Source organism: Phyllobates terribilis, unplaced genomic scaffold (genome assembly GCF_046119375.1).
Source record: "Phyllobates terribilis strain yellow unplaced genomic scaffold, ASM4611937v1 Scaffold_9__5_contigs__length_417890890, whole genome shotgun sequence".
Lineage (NCBI taxonomy): Eukaryota > Metazoa > Chordata > Amphibia > Anura > Dendrobatidae > Phyllobates > Phyllobates terribilis.
The window spans coordinates 108,856,230-108,878,849 of record NW_027362769.1 but is presented as its reverse complement, the minus strand read 5'-3'; the positions used below and the strand labels follow the sequence as shown (position 1 = coordinate 108,878,849).

The 22,620-nt window shown below is 42.6% G+C and overlaps 1 protein-coding gene across 5 annotated transcripts in view; it reads right to left on the bottom strand.

Annotated features, from left to right (window-relative positions):
- WIPF1 (WAS/WASL interacting protein family member 1) overlaps positions 1–22,620 on the bottom strand; it is a 72,376-nt gene that overhangs the window by 40,468 nt on the left and 9,288 nt on the right. For 2 of the 5 annotated variants that reach the window (XM_073646903.1, XM_073646904.1), the window contains exon 2: positions 16,437–16,587. The exons of 2 other annotated variants lie outside the window; for them this stretch is intronic. The gene's annotated coding sequence lies outside the window, so the exon portion shown is untranslated. Of the gene's footprint in view, positions 1–2,803; positions 2,875–16,436; positions 16,588–22,620 lie in introns of those variants that run through there. One more of the 5 variants, XM_073646901.1, reaches the window with a different exon arrangement.

Genomic DNA, 22,620 nt, shown 5'->3' with positions numbered 1-22,620 from the left:
TAACTGTTCACATCAAGACAAAGAAACATTCTTACTTGCAAAATTCCACCGCAAAAAATATTGCAGCATTTTTTTTATCAGTCGGCTTCCTGAGAATGTAGCTGCCCTATCAGAGCCTGAAATGTCACACTACTGATATAAAGTAATAATAATATTAATAATAATGGGATAGAAAAGACAATATCTGATAAGAAGATAAAGTTTTATGAGGGCAGCTACACCATTGGACAATTGCAGGAGCAACCACATGTTGAGAAGTGAATTAAAGATAGTCCCAATTCCTATAACGCTGGCAGAATGCTGATGAAGAGGAGCCACCCACTAGACGAAAAGTGGATAACTGGGCATATTGAACTTGTATGTGCACCAAAAAGAGTTTTAGGTCATTGTGGATGGATGACAGGTTTTGTATGACAAGTATGCATCATTAATAATAGTTCATGGGTTAACGATAATATTTTCAATAAACTAAGCAGATCTTTTCTGTAAATTCATCTGCTGTTACTTTTAAGTTTGTCTTTGCTAAAGTTAAAGTATTCAAGGTATATTTAGAAATACAGATTAATGGATCGAGTTTTACTATTGACCTAGACTGCTACGGCCTCATTATTTATTCATGGGAAATGCCGCAAAAATGTCTCCACTGTAATTAGATGCCGACTATATTACTGCACCATCGTACTTCATGTTCTCCAACCAGAGGCACAAAAAACACAATATCAATGCAAATATCACGACTAGAGTAAGATCCTCAGCTGCAGGGTGACCACATACATGCTGGGATCTGTGGTGGAAGAGCAGATATATTGATTTTCTTTATTATGTCTCTTATCTTATTAAAAGTATTGAATCACATCAGAAAAACATGGCTGTTTTCTCCCCATTAGTGACATTCGGCATTACAGACCAGTTCCGTTTAGAGCTCAGTCACATGTCCGTTTTTTCACGTATGAATGCTATCCGTCTTTTTGGGATCTATAATAGTCTATGGGGCTGTTCACATGTGTGGGATTTTTTTGTGGACCAAAATCAAAATCACCAAAGCAAGTCTATGGGTCTGTGCACAAAATCAGATAGAACTCGGACAGCTGTTCAATTTTCACGAGGAGAGGGTGGAGAAACTTTTTTTTTTTCACATACGAGAAAAACTGATGAAAATTGGACCAAATTTTGCTGAAACTCAGATGACGTTCTGATGAAACTTTGTCTGTTTTTCTTTTACATGAAGAAAACTGATGTCTGAATGAGGCCTATGATGAATGGAGCTGCAAGCTGTGACCCAGAGCTTTGTAAGCAAGATGTAAAAAGATACGTGATTTATCAGCTCAGGCCAACTACTTCTATTACTCAATGGTCCACTTCGGAAGCTCACATTCTCATTGTAGGTAGGGATGAGCGGACCCATGGAAGTTCGGATTCTGGTACCCGACCCAAACTTTATTCCAAAGTTCGGTTTGGGTACCAGAACTGTACCCGAACTTGAACCAGAACCCGAACCCCATTGAAAAAAATGGAATTTGGACTTTTGAAACGGAAAATATTCATTAATTTTCTCTCAATCCTCACCCCTCCTGGAACTCCGAACATTGCAACAGACTTCCAGGGAAAATCCGGTTTCGCCGTTTAGCACCAGACAGTAACTGTCCGGTAGGAACCCAGAACTTTAAAATTCGCTTCCGCTCATCCCTAATTGTAGGCTTTTTTGGTGGTGGACAAGGGTCCGTGTTGAACGGTCTATGGCTAAGCATCTCTATACACAGCAAACCATTATGCCCTGTGTGTTCTCACACCTTCCTATCATAACCGGCATTAAATGACTAATGTGCTACAGTCGTTCTTCTGTAAGTTTAAACCAGTAGGCTAGCTTTCGTTTCCCTCGCGAATCAATGGCTCTTGGGTGGGTTCCCTAGTTGTCCTTACTTGGACCACTTTTGGAGACACCTCACAAGATCTGATGTTTGGAGATACTCAGATGCAGTTGTCTAACTGTACTTGCTTCTAGCAAATAAAGAACTGACTTTTCTGAGTTATAGATCCCACCACTTCTCAGATCCATTTATTATGAGATATTCAATTTATTTGCACACATACAGTATATCTATTACATATCCTTAAAGGGTTGCTCCACTATTTTTATATTGATGACCTATCCTATGGACAGGTGATGCATATCAGATCGGTGGAGGTCCGACATCTTGCACCCCAACTGATCAGCTGTCATTGGTTCCCGGGGGGGTGAGGCCAGGATGTTAGCAGTTAAGGAGGTGAACATTGCAGCTCCTCAACTTTGTAGTGGCTGCTGCCGGCCGGGTACTGCAGATCTACTCCTATTCATTTGAACTGCAGGCCCCAGCAGCGGCCACTACAAAGTTGAAGAGCTGTACTGTTTTGCTCCTCAACTAACATTCGACCACCTCTGGCACCAAGAACAGATGAGCAGTTAGTTTGGCAGGTGATGGACCTCCACCGATGTGATGTTGGTGACTTATCCTTAGGATAAAAGTAGTGGAGCAACCCTTTAATAATAAATAAGCATTATTAATGGTATAGTTACACAGAATAATCAGTACTGTAGGCTGAACATCGCATATATTTATGGCAACATTTCCCACTCCTTGTCTAAGATCATTAGCCATCTTAGAGTACGCGATAGTTTTGAGTTAGTAGCATCTTCCCTATGTCTAGAAGACATAAATCACTTAGAGCTGAGAAGTAACATTACCGGTTACACAGCGTCGTACCTTATAGCATAAATAAGGGATTGATATTTTCAATAGAAACATTAATGGAAATTCTCACTGACCTGAGTTACGGCTGTTAGTCTGTTAAAGCCCAAAATGTAAGTTCCTCTAAAATCAAGTAAGTAGTTCATTTCCTGTTCAAACTGCAGATGACGACAAACTTCCTCTTCGCAGCACCTTATTATAATTCAGTTTTTTTTTCCCTGCAATCTGACACAGTGAAGCTATACCGTGGGTGCGGAATAGCCCAGATGTGATGTTTTGCTCACCTAGTATAGAAACCTCAGTGCTAAGCAGAGCTAAAGATAAGATGGGAGTAAATTAGGTCATTTTCTATGTAATTTCTAAGAAAACCTATCTCTATATATAAAGAATACTGATACTTGAAGGGGGTTTCCTATAGGGTAAAAGGACATTTGGTGGGGTCTTCCCTTCGTGGCTAAGAACAAAGCAGAGCAGGTCTAGAGCTGGCTTGCTAATCATCTTTCTCAGGTACTTTATTCTGCTGTCCATTGTGCCCGGCAGAAAAAAACAACATTTGTGAATTTTTTAATAAGTGCAAGGGCTTTTTATTTGAGCCTAAACACACACGCATCTTATCTACTACTCCACGAGCGAAGTCTTGAGGAGTAGAGAATAGTTGAGCTGTGTGTGCTGTCACTGAGCGCAGTCTACAGCGCAACAGCCACTTGTGGGGTGTGTAAGGGGGTTCAGAACTTCACTAGAACATGACAACGAAAGATTGTCTCCGACTGACATACTATCACTATGTGGGGCATGGAGTGGTCATGTGCTGTCAGTATATGGGGCATGGGGGAAGGACAGTGGGTGCAGTCTGTATAGATATGCTAGATGGTGCATGATGCCCACACACACATATCAACTACTCCACTCACTCTTCAAAAGAGGATCTGCCGCCAGTTCAAAAATGACCAGTGTTTGTTATTATTTTATTCCTGCTACTCCCCTTGAGGATTCTGTTTTTTTTGGGGGGTTTTAAATTCGTCATTCGGTCCATACATATGGACTTATCTATTCGGTGCTATATTTTATGCTCGTAGCATCCTCGGGGGCGTGCCTTTAGGCTTCTCAGCATTAGTACCCTATGAGCCTCACACCCCTGGTGAAGATCATTAAACCTAGCCCTAAATAAACTGCCCATATCTCGAGAACCATATGGCATATATATACATATATATACATATACATACACATAAATATAAAAAAATACTCCGATATTCAGGGGTACAACGGAAATAAAATTGGAGCAAAAACTGGCCGCTTTTGATCGAGTGATAGAGTCTTTTTTTTAAATGGTTGTCCAACGCTGGAGGAAAAGAACAAAAAGCCCTGCAACTTGCCGAATACTAACAGTGTGCAATAGCATAGCTGTAGTCACACGCCGACTAGAGTCTCAGCAGCTTTGATTATCAAAACAACTGAGACCCTTTTCGGAATGTGACTCCAATTTTGCAAATTGCATACTTGCAGTCACGTGCGCGTATGTTGCACCAAATTTTGCAAGCGGCAGAGCAGCTACAAATTTTCTCATTGGGTGGTCAACCTCCTTAAGGAGTGTGAAATAGATAACACGCATACAGCATTATACACACACACTGTACCATTCTTGTTTGATGGACTTTTGTAACATTAAAAGGGTTTTTTAAGGAGAGTGGACCCTAAATACTCTTATATACTTACTCACCCTCCTCGCCACTGCTCCTGTCTCAGTGTTTTGGCTGTGAGTACAGTCAATCACTGAGCTCAGCGGTTCGGCCGAGGTAGACAACACAAGCTGTTAAGCTCAGTGATTGGCTGCAGTGGTGATGTGCTTTGTTGATGTGACGTCAGCACTAGACTCAGAGAGTGTGAGTACCTGCTCTGTTTATTATTTTAGGGAATTTGATCTGCCTTCCCTTCAGTAGAAAACCCCTTTAAGGTTTGCATATCAGCTCTTCTTTTGGGGCCTTTTGAGGGCATGACATGGAGGTGTGGCATGTATAAAGGGGCACATCTTATGTCCATAAAAATGTTGGGCCATCTGTGATTTTTGCTAAGTTGTCCAGAAAATGTTTTTGGGGTAGGTTGGCGACTTTGATCTAGAGCCATCCAATTATTACATGCACAGCTATTAATCCAAATGGCCACCATGTAATACTAAATCTCTCGAGCAGTGTACACTGGGGAGGTGCCTGGCAACATGCAAGATTTCCAGGGAAATATTTTGCTTTTGGAGGGGGAACACACAAACATCTCATAGATTTCAATGATAACCTTGTAAGGCTTAATTTGAAGACTCACTACCAGGCTCTCCTCACAGATGACAGTTGAGTGTTGGAGGTCCTAGCAGAAGGACACCCTGTGATCACCTTGCCAATAGGGTTCCCTTCTAAAAATAAAATAGCTGCCTAAAGCTAACACCTTTAATACCCTTATAAAAATATAATTTCTGTACACTTGAAATTAAAAGGGTTGTCCCATCTCATACACTTATGGCATATGAACATGATATCTCACCATCTTGTCAGTGGAGAGGCAGCTGTGAATGTGCAGCTCTTTCCATTCATTTGTATGAGAGTTTTGAACAATGCTGAGTAATTTTCAGAACTTACATTAAAATGGAAGCAAGACATGTGTGGCCATCTCACCAGTCCTAGACAGTAAGTGATGGGCTCACATCTATCATGTATATATGGCGTATCCACTGGATAATACATATACCCCAGGGTAATAACTTACACTCAAAAAAAAAGTCCTGCATGAGGTGCACCCAAGAACAAAGGGATCTTGGTGAGAGATAAAGTGCAGCGGCACCTTATGATTTTCTTTTCTTAACAGCACGACTCTGTAGAATGACTACAACTCAGCCCCAGGCGCTTAAAGGGGTTGCATTAATTGCCTTTTCTTAGGATAAGTCTTTAATATTTAATCAATGAGGATTCGACATCGGGCACTCCCACTGATAAGCTGTTACCATATCCCAAGGCGGACAGAAGTAAGCAGTGTACAAAGCCAGAACACCAGTGCACTGTGTAGTGGCCATTCTTGGGTACTGCGACTTAGCTCCTATTGAACTGAATGGGAGCTGAGCTGCAGTACCTGAGAACAGCCACTACATAGTGCATGGAGCTGTGGAGTTCCAGCTTTGTTCACTGTTCACTTGCAGGAGGCACAGAACCTGCAAACAGCAGATTGGAAAGACTGGTGCCAGGAGTCTGATACCGGTAACTTATCCTAAGGTTGGGGTTGGGGGTGCAGGTCATTTATTTGGGGACTGGAGAACCGAAAGTTATGTCATATCCTAGCGGTACAACTTTATTTCCTATGATGGAAAAAATATATACTATCATTGATGAATAATGAACAGATCTACCAGTGACCCCTCATTATATCCAAGCACAGTGCAAGATTTTTAAAGGTAAAAAAAAAAGTTTTTTCTATGTCATTCATGTTGAAGTAGTCCGTCCCCTCAATAGTTATGAACGCACATCTGGGCTGTTATGTAGATCGTCTGACCATAATCTCCAACTTCACAGGCATAAATGGGGACTTTATAAATCCACAATTCAGTTTACCTCGTGAGAGGGAGAAATCATTGTAAAAACAGACATCATGTGAGTAGGTCAACTCCTGAGCAGCCTCTGGGGACAACATGGCATTAATACACTCATAGGAGGAAGGAAATAGGGTTGTGGGAAAGACTGCAAATCAGCAGAAACAGTAAGAAATGATCAATTGTTACAAGGAATAAAGAGAGAGAATGGCCTTACTATTATACACTGCAAGCTGGGAAACCTGGAACTGTGGGACAGAAAACGAATCTGGGGCTTGTAGCCCATGATGAGATAGAGTACACTATAGAAGACGCAAAGATCAAATCAATCCGGTCATAGGTTTTAATTTTTGGCATTAGAGACAAATTAGAAATTGTTGCATGCAGCAATTTTTTTTTTTGCTATGGACAAAATGCAAAACTAGTCGTCAGTTGTTCCTGGCTCATGCATAAAACCTCTGATCGGCCACAGCTGATATATGGATACCCAGACTTACTAAAGCTGACAATCAGGTTTAGGTTTCTCATTAGAACATGGACATACGACAGCTACACAATGCACTTAAATGGACGAAAGTATTAGGACACCTGCACATTACACCTACAGGAACTTTTCTGACCAGTTCTCCATCTATAGGCAGTAATATGGAGTTAGTCCCCACTTTGCAGCTATAACAGTTTCTACTTTATTGAGAAAACTTTCTACAAGACTTTGGAGCTGTCTGTGGGAATTTTTCCCAATTCATCCAGAACACTTGTGGGGTCAGAGACTGATGTTGGCTCACAACATCCATTCTTGTTCATCTCAAAGGTGTTGGATGAGGTTGATGTCCAGGTCATGTTCTTCCACACCAAACTCCCCAACTATGCCTTTATGGACCTTGCTTTGTGCATTGGAGCACAGTCATGGGGAACAGAGAAGGGCTGTCCCACCAAAAACTACTCCCATAAATTGTCAAAAATGTTCTGGTATTAATAAGAATTAGGATTTCGCTAAAAAGACCTTGCCCAGCCCCTGAAAAACAACCTGATGGCATTATCCCTCCTCCTCCACACAGTGTAGTCAAGCAGGTGGCATTTGAAAAAAAACAAACTCAGACTCATCCATCAGATGCCAGATAGAGAAGCGTGATTTGTCACTCCACAGAGCACGTTTCCACGGGTGGTGGCTCTACCCCACTCCATCCAACGCTTGGATGGAGTAGGGTAAAACTTGATCGTGCTTGGTGATGATGATTGTGCTTGGTGACGTAAGGCTGAATGGAGCTGCTTGATTCCAGAGATCCATACCTTGAAACAGGGGTGCAGTGTTTGTGCTGATGTTAATACCAGGGGAAGTTTGGACTCTGCAGTTATGGGGTCAGCAGAGAGTTGGTGACTTTTCTACCCTCTGCTCCTCAGCACTTGGCCCCCCGCTATGTCACTTTACATGGTCTTCACCTCGTGGATGAGCTTCTGCGATTCCTTCCACTTTTGAATAATACCACTCAAAAGTGGAAGGAATCGCATAATAATACCACTCACATGGTCTTTTCCTATAGGCGAAAGGTTCCTTTTGGGCCCCCTAGGCTGCAGGTCCTGGTTGTGATTACAACCCCTGGTTCAGAAAAAAAAGCCTTTATCAAACATGTATCACTTGTCCATCCTGAACACCGATGTCTTTTACAATAGGAGCATATTGCAAAATACTTCAATTATGTTTGCCTGGTGGAATAGCATTTCAGACATCAGTTATGCTTTCTGTCCTTCACAGATGGCAGCGCTGACTAAACACTTGATTCGCTTGCCCACTGGACCCACCAAATTCCTTGTGGCCAGCTGTTGTATGTTACTTGCCAGCAGCACAGCCAGCCAGTAATACAGAGAAGCGTCTTGTTTGGGAACGTGGTCACAGCGTCTCTTGTTTAATCTTACTTCTCTTTACTTGAAATAAATCACAGTTGTTTTGTGCTGGCATTCTGTCTGATGTGTTATTTCCTCGCATGATATGTAAATATTTAGCACTATTTTTAAGCCAGTCTTTATTAAATCAGTCTAAGTATTACTATAGTTCCTCTAATTGTAAAGGTGGTTTGGGGTTTTAACATTTAAAGGGGAAATCCAATCAAAATGATCTTGTGACATGTCATACACTAAATGACCAGTTTTTTTAACGACACCGATATAGTAGCGAGTTGGACCTCATTTGTTCTTCAGAACCACAGGAATTCCTTGTAGCCTAGATTTCACAAAGTTCTGCAGGAATATTGGCCCATACGAACAGGATGGCTTCTCCCAGCTGCCATAAATTACATGGAGGTAGTGATGTGCTCTGATCAAACTCGTCACGGAGCTGCTTTATAGGATTTAGATCTGTCGTGTTCCTGCAGCCCTTACATGACTTTACAATTCTTGTGCCATGGTGCATTGTCCTGCTGAAAAATTCCATCACTGTTGCAGTCATTGTCTACAGGATTGTCAGAAATACTCGGCAGTCCCGTAGACAATGAAAGGAGCAATGGCCGAATATACAAGTTGCCTACTATACAGTTCACATTGTTCACCGGCCGGGATCTCGGGAGCACGCATTCTGGAGCATGTGCACTAGTCCTTGATCCTCACCACCTCCCTCCTGACCCATTCTTTTTTTTTTTTTTTATAAAACAGCTCCTTGACATATGCAGTAGTCCAAGAACAGTTTTTTGGTGCTGTTCACATTTCCATGTCAGCTCCTGAGATGTCAAAAATGGATGCATACCCCGGAGGTTTTGCATAATATATACCCTACCACGTCAGATAGATGCTGGAGATGAATGGGGGCTGTGGGCTCTTTGCCACATATATTCTGGGATTGTCAGACAATATCCCCGTTCTGTAAGAGAGTACAGGGGTTGATTTGTCAGGTGTTAGATGTGGAGATCCCTCTGGATCCTGTGACTTATTTGCTTAATGTTCCCCCCATCTCTATGAGAAAGGGCCCTGTCAGGCTGCTCCTCCATATCTTAACATCGGCAAAATGTTTAATAGCCTCGTACTGGAAAAATAGATCAGCTCCCTCCATGAAAAAACTCAGGATGAAGATTAAAGAAACGAGACGTATGGAGAATCTTACGGCCTGTATTAATAATCAACTTGAGTTGTTCAATCGCATCTGGGCTCCATGGGATGACTATGTAACCAAGCTAACCAACTGATGATACGTGCCTTCTTTCTTTCTCTCTTTCTCTGTCTTTTCCCCTCCCTGACTTTTTCCCTATCTCCTCCCCATACCCTACCCATCCTTAGTTGATACATCGGATGTCTGACCTAATTCTAGAAAGAATAGCAGTGTTGAGCACTGCGCCACTAGAAGAAGCATCTAAAATGTTTTGCTTAATTTTGTTACAACTATTCATGTGATAATGTTGTTATTTATATGAGAAAAAGGAAAATCTTTCAAAATAAAGTTTAAAAAAAAAATGGATGCAAACGGACAGCAAAATTTCTGTTTTTAATCTGTTCAATAAATTCATTTCAAACTTGGTAACTTTGGTTTCCATTTTAGAATCATTTGCATCCATTCTTTTTTTCTGTTTTGTACAGATCCGTTTTTACTAGTAGTGTCTCTGAATCTCTTTTAGTGTTTTGGGAATGTCCACTGCGTAAAAATGGATCCGTTAAATGGATGATATAAACTTTAATGTTTAAAAAAAAAAAAAGTTGTGCAGACAACATGCATTAAAAAAAGGATAGTAAAATAGAATGGATTCGGACAGAAGATGTTTTGGGAAGCAAAAAAGCCAATAAAAGGCTCATTCAGATGTCTGTACAACACGGTCTGAGCATGGACAGCAATGCACGGACTGGCTGCCAGACTCCCGATCTAAGCATGACAGCTTCATATAATTCGATGAGGCTGTCACGCTCAGGTTAGGAGACCCGCGACCAGTCCGTGCTCGGACCATGTTGCACGGACGTCTGCATGAGCTCTTAAACGAATGTGTCCTGTAACGAAACATTTTATTTCTATCTGTATGCTCTCCAAAAGGATCCTAAAAATGTAAATATAAACAGACATATGAACATAAATCATAGATACATGGGTTAAGATTATCACAAGATCATTTTGACTTATTTTCCCTTTAAATAACTGCAATGTATCTGTCACGCTAGGAACGGGGAGAACCCAGCGTATAACGACGGGAAAAAGGAAGGGAACCCTAAATCTAGGGAAGGGGAGAATGGAGGCCCTTAAACAGAACTACCGACAAGCCCTAACTCCCCTATCGACCCTAAATAGGTTCTGCACCTATCGCCGAGCAGGATACCTAGCCCTAGCAGACCCTAAGGCTAGGCCCTAGGAAGGGAGTGGGAGGGGTGAGCACTAAGTCAGCCCCATTAAAAAGTAAAGAACACACAGGGGAAACAAACAGGGGAATACACTTAGCTCCAAGATGACACCAGAGAAAGCACAGCAACAATCCACGAAGGAACTCCAAGGTAATTCTAGTCGACTACTAGAATCCCAAGGCTGAATAGGTATAACATGCTATCACCAGCAACTCTCTGAGGATCTGAGTGTGTTTGAGGAAACAGAAAGGAAGTGCTGATTAACAGCAGAAAGGTGAGGATACCTCAGGGTCCTAAAGGGAAAGAAATAATCCCCAAGCAAGGTGAGGATCACCGCGGGGTCCTAAAGAGAAAGGTATAATAAAAGAATCAAGGAGATGTTTGTAAGGCCAAACGCAGCAGACACCGTCTGTCAACCCTGACACATCCGTGACAGTATCCTAATGATGGCGTGCCTGCCCATAGTCGGCCCGTACAGTTCTAATCCTTAAAAAATAGAAATCTTGCGGAACTTCCAGATGCTTATTAATTTTACTAGTAAGTATTGCAATAAGAAGAAAAATTAATCTATATGCTCTCAGTAAAAGTTATCTGATGTAACATCTTAAATCATGAGATTACCCACGTCACTGCAGCATCTATGGCTTCCAGAACTGTACTTGTCGGCACGTGGTAAATCACTGGAAGACCTGGAGTTCATGGATGAAGTGCTGACATCATTATATCATGTGAACACTTTGACATGACCTCAGATGGATGAACCTTTAATCATGGCCATATTTTTGCAGGTTCCAAATCTGAAATATATGTCTTGTTTTTGTCTTGATTTTTTTGTATGTGACTTGATTTTGATATTTTAAGCTTTATTTAAAACTGAACTGGATAGTAGATTATTAATAGATCATTAGATACTTTGTGTTATGCACTTTAGTAATTTATTTATTTTAGTTATTGTTTATTTATAAATTCTATTTATTGTTTTTGCGACCCAGACATTTTTGTTTTTTTTTCTCCCCTTCTTTCAAAAGTTATAACTTTTTTTTAATCTTTTTGTCAACATAGTCGTATGAGGGCTTGTTTTTTTGCAGGACGAGTTGTCGTTTTTAAAACTATACCATTCATTTCCCATACAAAGTACTGAAAAACAAAGCAAAAATTCCAAACATGTTGAAATGGTCAAAAAAAAAAACACAATTTTTCCATTGTTTTTTGTGCTTTGGTTTTACAGGTTTAATTCCGCAGTAAAAATTGATTATGTAGGATTACGCTGATATGAAATTTGTAAGGTTTCTTAAATATTTTTTTTAAATATTTAGAACCTTTTTTAAAAAAATGTGATTGTGTCACCATTTTCTGAGACATGTAACCTTTTTGTTTTTCCATTGATGGAGGTGGTTGATGTATTTTTTTGCATGAGCAGCTGACATTTTTGGTATCAAGTGTTTTAATTTCTTTTTGCAGAATTATTTTTGGGGAGGTTTTATTCTGACTGCATAACTAGGCTGCAAGTGTAGGGTGCTTGAGACACCATTTCTAGGCTGCCTCAGTAAGAACCAGTACTTACACGCAGATATTTCATCAGATAGCTTGAACTCGACTGCAGGAGGCATGTATGAAGATTCCAGAAGGAGGATTATTTTCCGGCTGAATTCTAGTAGTTATACACACATACAGTAGGTAAAATAAACTTATTCTGAACCAGAGCTGCAGACACGTGTGTGTAGCACCCCGAGGGTTCGGTTGCTACAGAGGTATTGCATCTCACCCAGATGTGCGATATCTCACTTCCAGGTAAGGATGGAGTGTGGCTCAGGACCCTAACACCCACATGCACTACACCACATTTCCGGGGGACAGCTCGACGGTGCTCCCATTAGTTATGCAGGCACGAGTGAGCATGTCCCTGGCTGGAGTGGGGGGAGGGAACACCTAGAGATGGGAACCCGGTAGTGTGTGCGTGGGGGAAGTAGATCCTGGGTGCACTCTGCACAGGAGTATAAAGGGAGGCACCATCTTGGAAAGGGAGTGAGTTGAGAGAGGAGAAGACAGGGAGCAGAGCTGCTTTATGGGCTCTGCTCCACAGGCAGGCCCTGTCAGGAGGCCTGAGCCTGGAGGAGGGAAGAAGGAGGAAGAGGAGCAGACTGGGCTCCAGGAAGGACAGAGGGGACCCCAGGGGTGTGGACTGGCTGGTAGCCACCACACGCCCGCCGCTACCTGAGTAGGGGGGTCAGGTCAAGAAGATGGGAACCGGATCCCAAATTAGTGGAGGAGAGAAACTACCCTCAACTAAGAACCGGAGGCTGCGACATTACATGTGGAGCAGCCCCTCGCCACACCCGCTAGAAAGGCACCACATAGGACCTGGGAAACGCAGGCCAACGTTTGCCCACCAAGAAGGTCCGAGGCAGCTGGACATAAGCGTGGTCACTAGTGGGGTTGAAGACCAGAAACAGGGGACATAAAGGGGGTCCTGCAAAGCACTCCAGAAAGACCTGGGAGTTAACCGAGCCCCTCACCTGGTGAGCACAGCGTGACGCAGGCGGCCACCTCTGCAGCGGTGGCCTGGAGCAGTAACCAAGTAACCGTGAGTAAAGACCCTGAACTGCACCACCAAGACTCCGAGTTGTCTTTGTTGCGCTCGTGTACCACCATCACCCCCATCATCTATCCCTGCTGCCCTGAGGCCATACCCCTCCCGTTGGGGGTTATACCACCACGCTGCACATCCTTATACACCTGGCCTCAGTGGACTGTTCTGCAGCGGCGGCTTCAAAGCCGCACTCAACGGGTGGCGTAGTCGATCAAATTAACATCTACTGCCATAGACTGCCACTTAGTTTGACACCCTGGGCACGGACCGGGTCACCGCCACAAGGACTACTACCCCCATCGAGATCCGGCTCCGGGTATCCCTTGCACGCGGCCCAGGGGGCGCGTCATGTGCTTCTTAACGTGGCTGACATGGGCCATTAACTCTCCATTAGCTCATTTTGGAGTACCCTTATTATGTTTCTCTAACAATCCACTAATCAATGTGAGTGATAAAAGTCTCCAAGCTCAGTCCCTCACAGCCAATCTAATAGATATTAGGACTGTTCTAGCTGTCTTTAAGGGGGCAGTGGTCCCTGCGCAGCACACAGGTTACACATATAATAATAATCTTTATTTTTATATAGTGCCAACATATTCCGCAGCGCTTTACATACATTATTATCACTGTCCCCATTGGGGCTCACAATCTACATTCCCTATCAGTATGTCTTTGAAATGTGGGAGGAAACAGGAGAACCCGGAGGAAACCGACACAAACACGGGGAAAACATACAAACTCCTTGCAGATGTTGTCCTTGGTGGGATTTGAACCCAGGACCCCAGCGCTGCAAGGCAACACTGCTAACCACTGAACCACCGCGCTGCCCACATATGATATGTCCAGCCCTGATAGTACATACTGTGGATAAACCCAGCCCCAGGCTGCTGCCATGATTCAGAAAAAGTTATCCTAGTGAGAGCCTTGACCTGTCATTAGGTTGGGAGCACCAAGACCCATTAAATGGGCAGCCCAAAATGTTTTTAGGGTCATGGTCAGATAAAGTTCATGCAATGGGAGTGAGGAAAGAGCATTCATTCAGGGGAGTTCAAATTATTGTAGCCGCACAAGGGCCAGAAGAGGTAAAAGGGCCAATTTCCACCTCCAAAGCAGAAAGCAGCTTCTGTCACAACTACATAAAGGGGTGCATTATGATGAGCTATTAGACTGTAAAGGGCCCATATATAGTTCTTGCCCAGGGGTCTTCTTCTGTCTGTGTCCATCCCAATATACGCTTATTTATATAATTTACGCTGCAAGTATTAATAGGGAATACTTAGTTGTGCTATTGTTGACCACCTTTTATGAAAGTTTGGCTACTCATGAAATGCTGGTCTTCTCGGTTACATCTATACTGACTCATTACCGTGTTACCAGCGAATAATTTATACACTAAAGCCTCTGAGATGGAAACCCCATAGGGCCCATGACCAAGGCTGGAGGACATATGGCATGTTAGTGGCGTCAAGTCTCAGTTTTAGGCAATATGTTGTCCTCCTATTTTCCCCCTTTCATTACCACTTGTTTCCTATGATAGGGTTATTCATTCTTGTTTTCTCGAGTTGTCTGCTCCAGACATGACTCATAACTTGTATTGTGCACATAAAGCGTAGCTTCCAATAAAAGAAACAGCAGAAAACGAGCTCTGAAGCCAAACTTAAGTCAAACTTCTGAATAATTGCGTGAATATTCCAGCACGTTTTTCTTTCTAATTTCTCTTTAGATTACACATAAACTTACATCGTACATGTCGAGAGTTCAAGACTGTCGCACCATTCCCCAAATCCCAGGACGGAAATCATCTCAAGGAAAACCGACTCCGCTCTAATTAAAGAGAGCGCAAGTGTATTCTGCTATTTTTGGAACTTCAAGGCAGTGAATGGAGAGGGACATGCGAGTACAGCCACCTCTTCATTCACAGCACCCGCAAAACGGGGATAGGGAGAGCCTCATTCCTTCGTAATTGCCGCTTACAAATGTGGGATAGGTCATTATTGGACATTTATGGCATATCCTATGGAGAAGAATACCCCTTTAGTCAGAGGTGTATCTAGGTTTTTCGGCACCCGAAGCAAGAATTCAATTTGGCGCCCCTCTCAACCCTCCCCCGCTCAAGAGGTTTGAGTAGTTGTCATGTGACCACTTATATACGATTTGCATGCTTACAGTCACGTGCCAACAGGCTGCTTTTCCTGATTTTCTCAACGTTCACTGAAATACTAGCTTCACTGAGACCGGAAAGTATGAAAATTGCATATAAGTGATCATGTGGTGACTGCTGGAACCTGCAAGCAGAACCAAATCCTGACAGTGAGTATATTACACTCCATTAGGACTGGGCATACTGTAGTGCTAAATGTTAAAATTAGCGGTTGTCCAGATTTGTGATGAAAGTCTGCAGTCACTCTAGGTGACTGCAGATTTCGAAATTCTCACAGCGCGTGCACTGCACACAGTCAGGATTCTCCCATGACGGCGGCAAGAGCGGACGGCTATGTAACCGCAAGTATGCGATTTGTATACTTCCAGCCACATTCCAGGTAGATGTGTCCGGCCTCTCTCAATTCACTTGTATTGAGTGAGGCCACGCATGTCTAGTTGCATGACTTCCCGCTCTCACCGCCAGCACCAGAGAATCCTGACCGCGTCCAGTGTGTTCGCTGTGAGAATTCAGAAGTCTGCAGTCACATAGAACTACTGCAGACTCATCACAAACTTATGGGTACAGGATCAGAACCAATAACACCACAAGAATACATCACCAGAATCACCAACAGTACAGAAATACATCACCAGAATCACCATCAGTTCAGAAATACAGCATAACAAGCCCCATCAGTACAGAAAAACATCACCAGAACTACCGTCAGTACAGGAATACATCACCAGAACCACCATCAATACATGAATATATCAACATAACCACCATCAGTACAGAAATACATCACCAGAACCATCAGCAATACAAAAATACATTACCAGAACCACCATCAGTACATTAACATATCACCAGAATCACCATCAGTACATAAATACCTCACCAAGCTTAGTACAGCAATTCATTGTAATGCCAGGTCAGCCCTATATACAATTGTATCACATGAACCTAAAACTTCCAGTATGTCCTTAACAATGGTAAGGTGATACCGGGAGTTGTTGTTATCACTCATCATCAGAACAAAGAGGAACCACAGTACTGATGAAAGTTAGTCAGTATCACAAATAAACATTTGCATCCAGGTACCTTATACAGTAGGTGGCATCTTGACTGATAGTGGTAATTTTATTTTCTTCTTACTCTTGTTCAGACACCATGATGAATTTTCACATCCACAGCTCATCTCTGCAGACTTCCATCTTCTCTGGTCTTCTGCAGCACATCTCAACCCAGTGACCTTTAAAATAGCAGCGTGAGTGTAATGCTTCTGCATAAAAATTTCTGCCTTACATTATACCCCAGAATAAATAATTGCCCCTCACTGTGTTCCCTGCACAAAATATGACGCCACACTGTCCTTGTTATGGTACATGACCTCCACGCCACCCTCTCCTTTCCATACTGGGTCCCCTCTTCAAACTGTACTCTCAAACTGTGTCCCCCCTATAGTGCACAGTCTCTATACTGTGCCCCCTCATCATACTCCCCCCTCCTCAGCATACTGTCCCCTCTGTGCTTTGCCCTCTCTATACTGCCCCCACACTACCCAGTGTTTTCTGTGCCCCTTCACACTTTTCTACCCCCATAATATCTCCTCACACTATTCCCCTAAATAGCCACCTCAAAATTTCCCTCCTCATACTGTCTCCTCACATATTTGCTTACCATAATGTCTCCTCATACATCCCCATACAGTTACCGCACCCATTCCCTGCCACTCCTCATACTGTTTCCTCACATATTCCACACTTCCCATACTGTCTCCTCACAGATCACCCCACTCTCCAAACTGCCATACTGTCTCCTAACAGGTCCCCCTTACTGCCTATACTTCCATACTGTCTCTTCACAAGTCCCCCTTGCGCCCACATACTGTCTCCATACAGTCCTCCTTATTCCCCATATTGACATACTGTCTTCTCATAGGTCCCCCTCACTTCCTATAATGACATACTGTTTCTTCACAGGTCTCTCTCGCTCCCCAAGCTGCCATACCTCCTCACAGGTCCCCCTTGCCATTTTGACATACTGTTTCCTCACAGGTCCCCCTTGCTCCCCATACTGTATCCTCACCAATTCCCCCCACCTCTGCTCCTCATACTGTGTCTGCACCAATCCCCCTCCCCTCAAACTGTGAGTGAACCAATCCCACCCACCATTCCTCATTCTGTCTTCACCAATCCCCCTCTGCTCCTCATACTTTGTCCATAGCACCAATCCTCCCCGCTCCTCATACTGTGTCTGCACCAATCTCCCCCCACTCCTCTTATGGTGTCCGCAGCACCAATTTTCCCCACTCCTCATACTGTGTCCGCAGCACCAATCCCTCCCACTCCTCAAACTGTGTCCGCAGCACCAATCCCTCCCATTCCTCATACTGTGTCTGCAGCACCAATCTTACCAGCTCCTCATACTGTGTTCATAGCACTACTCATACTGTGCTGCAGCACCAAACCTCCGCTCCTCATACTATGTCTGCAGCACCAATCCCCCCGCTCCTCATACTGTGTCTGCAGCATCAATCTTCTCTGCTCCTCATACTGTGCAGGCAGCACCAATCCCCACCACTCCTCGTACTGTGTTCACAGCACCAATCCCCACCCTACTTCTTATACTGTGTTCACACCAATTCCCCCCACTCCTCATACCGTTTCCACACCAATCCCATCCCCGCTCCCTATAATGTCTATTCATCCCCCAATAATAAATCTTTGGTCTCTTCAGAACCAAGGGACTGACCGATGTTCACCGCGCTTATGAGTGACATCAGTGGAGTGATCAGCTGACCCGATCACTCTGCTGACTTCACCCTGACCCAGAACTGCCGGTGGTCAGTGCTTCAATTGCACTGACGTCTGAAAGACACAAGTTCAATTGATTGCTGAGAGCCGCCGCGCAGCACCGAATCATCCCTGTCGGATGCACCAGGAGTAAATGCCCCACTCGCCCTAAATAGGTATGCCCCTGCCTTTAATTAGTTGTTCCATTAATTGGTCGACTTTCGGCTGAATAAAAGTTCTGGTTCAGCTGAAATGTTGCACATTAATAATAAAAGTAAGTACTATACTAATGCTTTTGCTTCTTTTGTGATTGGCACCATGATACTGTGAAGTAGGAGGCAACAGCTGGGACAAAATGTAAACTCTGCAGCTAATCAGTAGCCACTATTCGGCTGCAGTGCTCTCGTGACGCCGTAGATGGATGTTGATCCCAGCAGAGGATGCAGCGCCGAGTACAGAGAAGCAGAAATTGCCCAGAAGGTAGATATAACTTTTTTTTTTATTTTTTTCTACCTCCATCCTGGGACCATTAGTAAAGGGTTATCCCGTAACGGACAACCCCCTCAAGGCACCTTCTATAAATTTAGTCTCTTTTGCTTGTTTCTCTGTAGGATTAATGAGGTTTTGCAATAAATCTTTTGAAATCAATGGTTTTTCAGAGCAGAAACAACACTAAGTACTGGAGGGAGGTCATATGTTGCTGGCTCCTCTATGTCAGTAATACCAATGCAACATTTAGGATTATAGTATATAGAATATATAATAATATACAGAACAAGCGACATTTTTGTCTAGAAATTCTTAAAACAGTTTGTACGTTTTATCTGAATTTTTATATGAGTTGGGCACTACAATGCCTAGCACAAAAATATCCACAGCTGCTGGAGAGAAAGCAGCTGTCCATTTCCACACAGCTGCCTTGGCACCATCCAAACCATTGTGGGGTATTCCTCTATCTGATGATGCAGCCCATCTAGTGACATCCTTCAGCAGCTGCTGTGCCTTCCTGTCTTACCACAACCCTCCAGCTCCAACAAAGTCAACGTTGGATGATATTTGTCTTCAACTTCTACTAAACATAATTTTTATTTACATACTAAAAGCAGATCTGATACCAAATTTCACAATACAAACTGCATATATTATTATATAGATCTCTTAGAACTGATTGAGATCATGTATTTATTTTGAAAATCCATGTCAGAATGGCTGTATAATCCTTCCTGAAAGTTTAACTCAATCTCAACCCACCTACCCTGATTGACAGCTCCTCAGTGTCCCTCCTCCCTGCTGAGATCTCACATTACTCAGCACAAGCTGCAGCTGTCAATGAGGCTGCGTGGGCAAAGACTGAATAAACTTGAACTAATCAGATATATCATTGTAGCTGGACTCATAAAATGTTTATCTTAATATGAGGATCCATTCTGACATGGATTCTCAAAGTAAAAACACCAGTTGTATCAGGTCTAAGAGATCTATCTAATAAAGCACGCAGTTTTGTAATGTGAAATCTTGTGACAGATTCTCTTTAGAAGAGTGTTCTGGTCATTTTCCTTAAGATGTGCAATAAATGTCAGATTATTAGAGGTCCAATTCTCAGTACCTCCTCTCCTTGATGAGCTGATTAAAAGGACCACAGCACACTGGCCAGATGACGTCCTCTTCCAATCATGTGACCACTGCAGCCAATCACAGGCTTCAGTGGTCAGGTGACCAAAGAACAATACATCATTGCATATACCAGCTGAGAGGCCAGTGCTGGATACATGGGGGTTAAAATCAGTCATTTCATCATTTTATTATACTAAGACCATTCTTTGTGTTTCAAAATTTTGGGGAAATTTTTCAATACAGGGCTGGGATTCCAATGGATTGCAAGGGCAGCCAAGTGCCTTCTGAAAGCACCTGTGCCTGCCGTGACAGTACTGTGAAGACCAGCCTGTGGCTGGGCTTCATATGAGACCTTGAGATTCACTATATGTTGCTATATTATTGTATTTTGGTATATAGCACAATTGATCATACAACCCTCTAACCCCCAAAAGGGACTAAAATATAAAGTAAAATAAATGTTTTTAAAAATCTTAGAAAAAAATATCAACAATTGGACTCACCGTTATTTTTATTCCAGTAAAAAAAAAAAAAAAAAAATTTGCTATTGTCGCATTATTGCATCTGAAAAAGTATGTTCTATCAATATAATTAACCCATTCGGTAAAAAAAAAACAAAAAAAAACAAAGAGAAGAAAATAAAAATGGCACAATTTTTTTTGCTGCAACTCTGCCAAAAGATGCAATATGATATATGACCAAAACATTGTATCTACACAAATTGGGATAATTAAAAAATGTCAAAAAAACAAGCCCTTATATAGCTCTATTGACATTATTGACATGAAAATGAAAATATTATGGATCTCGGAAAAAGGTGACATAAACCAAATTCTTTTTTTTTTTTTACAAAATGCTGAATGTTTTTTTTCATTACTCAAATTAAGAGAAAACTTTACAAGATTGGAAGTTTGGTATCTCTGTAATGGTTCTGACCTTCCGACTCTTATTTCCAGGGCATTTTTTATCACACAATGAACACAGTAAAATTAAAACCCTAAAAAACAATGATGGAACTGCGTTTTTTTTCACAATTCCTCCCCGCTTGGAATTTTTTTTATTGTATGGTAAAAAGAATGATGACATTCAAAACTACGACTGGTCCGGAAAAAAAACAAGTCCTCATACTGCTCTCCTGCCAGAAAAATATAAAATGTATGGCTCTTAGAAGAAGTGGTGGAAAAACAAATGAGAAAAAATAAAAATTGCTCATGGTGGGAAGGTTTTCCAGAATTGCTTCCTTTACTGTTTGTTGACAGGCTTCAGTGCAGACGTGTCGACTGCATCAAGTTACCACTGCAGTCAATCACTAGGCTCATTGGTCATGCTGATGTCAGCACAAGACTGTTGGGACTAGTCATTGGCTTCACTGCACATGGCTGTTTTTGTGATGTCACCGCTCAGGCTGTCATCATAGATCAGGGGCAGCAGTGTAGAGACCATAGAGACAGGGGGTAAGTAAAACTAATTTTATTTTTCTGCTTGCCAAGCCTATGCAGTAAAAAAGTAAATCGTGGTCTGCAGCTCTGCACTGCTCAGCAATGCGGGCACGATGTAATCGCGCCCGCTGCGCTGTGACATCAGAGCTCAGACGCAAAGGGAGAATAATGGAGGAGGGAGCTGATGGCTCCCTCCTCCATCATTGCTTTCAACTGTATCGGCATCCAGGATGCCAATACAGTTGAAACTGCGATGCCAGGTGGGGGGGGCCCGGAGCCAGCAATGGCACCAGTTCCCCCATTTCACAGGCACCATAGCCGCCGCTATTAGCAATACACCACTGCTCATTGTCTGTGTGACGACTTGCACCAGGCAATGTATTCAGACAGTGAGATAGCTATTAAGAAAAAAGCTGCTGGTACAGGGTTAGGAAAAAACATGGGAAGGCAGAGACTGTTTATGCCAGAGCTCTTAAGGCCTCATTTGTATATGAATGAAAATGCTAATTTCTTAGGAATGCAGCAACAGATAAAAGATATAAAGGACCTGAATGTCCATATATACGGTTTGGCTGTGTGCCCACGTAGCATTTTTCAAGCGTATATGCTGCGGAATTTCCGCAGCGTAAACGCTTGAAAAACGCATGTATATCCGCACCCCATGGTCCCCAATGGGATTCCTCAAGTTCTATGCACATGCTGCGGATTTTTCCGCAGCGTTTATGCCGCGTTCAAAAATCCGCAGCATGTCATTTAATTTTGCGTTTCCGCAACCGGAATTGCCTTTGTCCAATGCATAAAAAACGCAAGGCAATTCCGCATGTGGAAAACGCGTGATAAACGCGCGAAAAATGCGCGATAAACGCGTGCGGAATTCCGCATGCGTTTTTCCGGGAGAGGACTTGCATTTATGCAGCAGAAATTTTCTGCTTCATAAATGCAACGTGGGCACATAGCCTTTGAGTGGACTGGGAGAAGGAGGAGGTTAATCTTACTGTCAGATTCCCTTTAATGGTCTTTTTTCATAATTATAGAACACATTTTTCCCTCAGTGCGGGTCCAAAGGAATATGATGCAAGATAATATAAAAAAGCTTAAATGAATAAGGGGAGGATGACATGAATCCTGAATGAAATGACTTTACTTGCAATATATCTGGGACTGTTTCCAGAATTACTATGTATGTGGATGATGCATGATATGACTTGTTTATTTCCTAAACAGATTTGCAAAATATGCAAAAATATGTATTCTATCCTATTCAGATCTGTCACCAGATTTCACAATACATACCACTAGTATTATTAAATATGTCTATTAGACCTGATTAGGTTGGTGTATTTACTTGAAAATCCATATCAGAATGGTACAGACTGCTAAAGCCCATGAGTATACCTATACAGCCTGACTGACAGCTGCAGCTTGTACTGAACAGTG